At 44.7% G+C, this 2,537-nt stretch overlaps 1 protein-coding gene across 1 annotated transcript in view; it reads right to left on the bottom strand.

Annotated features, from left to right (window-relative positions):
• Vwf (von Willebrand factor) overlaps positions 1–2,537 on the bottom strand; it is a 137,928-nt gene that overhangs the window by 119,946 nt on the left and 15,445 nt on the right. The window lies entirely within an intron of this gene.

Raw genomic sequence — 2,537 nt, 5'->3', positions numbered from 1 at the left:
GGGGAAGTAGAAATAATGTATAGTTCTCACATATGAAATTCTCAAAAACAGTGGTCAGGTGAATTTTATATGTGAAAAGAAAGATAATGCAGGTGATTCACCCCCACTTAACCATGCCTTGGCATGCCCTTCCTCTTCTCTATGGACCATTTTCCTCCTCCTTTGTCACGGTTTTAACATAAGATGTCCTCACACCCTCTCGTGTGGTCAAAGCTTGGTCCTCAACAAGTGGCACTACTTAGAGAGGTTCTGAAAACTTCAGGAGAGAGAAGCCTAGGCTAGTTCGAGGACGTAAGTCACTTAGAATATGTTCTTGCCCTGGCTCATTCTGTGTTCCTTTCCCCTGCTTTCTGTCTGCCATGAAGTGAGCAACCTCCTCCACCANACGTGCCTGTCTGCAGTGATGGAGGGCACAAAGCCCCGAGCGGGTGGAACCAGGGACTCTGGGCTGAAATCTCAGAAACTGTGAGCTCAAAATAAGTCCTTGCTTCTCTGACTTGTTGGTTCAGATGGTTTGTCATAGAGACAAGGACAGCAACCAACTCATTCTTACCATGCCAACTCTCCCTACACAGAGTCCTGGACACAGAGCCCAAGAACATTCAGCCTCTCTGAGCTAGCTCTCCTTCCTTCCCCCAGCCTGGCCTGGTGGGGTGTGCCCTTCTCCATGTTAGGCAGCCCAGGCAACTCTCCAGAAAACCTCTTATCTTTCTTTGGGTTCCTTTTCAGCCCTGACCTTCTATGACTTTTGAGCTAGCATTCAACTGTGAACTCCTTTCTTCATAAGAGCTAGCACAGTACGTGTCTTAGCTCCACCTTCAGCTACAGTGGATTCTGGATGCTCAGAACATTAGTGTGGAATGAAGGTAAGGATGTGACATGAGTCTTAAGACCCCCCCACACACACACACACTGGCTCTTCCAGGTTCCTATTCTCAGTGTCCAGGTGCTCTTGTGCCTGTAGCGTTCATTCTGTAGTTGGCTACCATGAGGGGCTTAAAGACCTACACAGCCTGGAAAAAAGCTCTTCCTGATAGCCTTGCTGAATATTGGTGAGCAATCTCTTACAGAGCTAGACCTAGAAAGGAGATTTAAGGTCCAGGAGTACACGTGGGGATAAAATAAACTGCCTTGTATGGGAAGAAAAGGGAAGCCTTTCTAATTATTTAGTTTGCTGAGTAGGNAAGAAAGTCCTCCTTCAATGATATGCTCATTTTTAAAATATTCTACGCACATTATACCACAAATTAAATGGTTCAGCTAACAGCCTTAGGAGGAGCGCTTCTCCGGGATGACCTGGAGGGGCCCTGTGTACAGCTATATGTATCCTTATCAGACCAAGAGGGAAATCAGCTGCAGGCACTCACAGGGGAGAGGTAGAAATGACAGCTACAACTGGGGACCCAAGGGACAAATCCTGTCCCTGGAGAAGAAGCTCTGCCCTGCCAAGGCCTGGATTAGGGCTCTGGTCTCCTGAACTGTGAAGGAATAGGCTTCTGCTGCTGGAAGCCATCTGGTTTGTAGTAATTCATTGGAAGCCAGANGAAACTAATAGACCAGGGGAGTCCAGTGAAGTGAACTGAACTCCGTATGGTACCCACTGTGTATTGGATGCTGTGATAGACACTCTCTATGGTATCCACTGTATTGGATGCTGTGATAGATGCTCTTTGATACCCAATCGAGTAGAGTGGGCTTGGGCGTCTTAAGGAGGAGGGAGAGAAGCAATTTCACAAGGAAGGGAAAGTTCCTTCAACCAGTCAGTGAGATCAGGGCTGTTCCCCCCATCCTGGGTGTCAAATTCTTTATTTATACANGAAAAGTTAGACAAGGTGGTCTCAAAAATCTTTTTCAGCCCTGATTTTGTATAGAATGAAACTCTATGGCTAAATATGAACCAAAGCACAAGGGGTCCAGTAGATGAAATTGCAAATGTTATTATTTAAAGGGGGGAACCTCAGAGATTAAGAAATAAAACAAGTAGAGACTCTCAGAAGTCAGGAAACAAACTTAACTGTTTGGGAACAAATAGTGTTGGGTCTGAACTGAGAGCTGAACTAAATAAATCACTTTCTGGAGATGTTTCCAAAAATAGCACCAGGGACCCAACTTTTGCCAACAAATACCACTTTTTTCCCAGAGCATAGGTCATATGTAAAATGTAAATGTATGTATGTATATATGTATATATACATATACATATTATCTCTATATACCTATTACAATGGACAAACATTCTATTGAGGCCACAAATAACTTCAAAAAGAGTAGACGGAATTCTGAGATAGAGAAAGAGAAATGAGAGCAGGAGGAGGAGAGGAAGAATAACAAAGATAAACAGGAAGAAGAGACAAGCGGCTGGCTGCAGAGGACTAGGCTGAAGGCAGCCATCTTGAACTTGGATGNTGGGAAGGTGGACTTAAATCCCTGCTGTGAAGGTGTGGTCCTCTGAGAAAGCTAGCAGGAAAAGCAACCTACTCTGAAAACCAGAAAAACAAGAGTTTGTTTCCTTGACCTGGGCTCAGTATAAGACGAAA

The sequence above is a fragment of the Mus caroli genome, chromosome 6 (assembly GCF_900094665.2).
Source record: "Mus caroli chromosome 6, CAROLI_EIJ_v1.1, whole genome shotgun sequence".
NCBI lineage: Eukaryota > Metazoa > Chordata > Mammalia > Rodentia > Muridae > Mus > Mus caroli.
The sequence above is the reverse complement of the archived record's forward strand: the minus strand, read 5'-3'. Positions and strand labels throughout refer to the sequence as shown.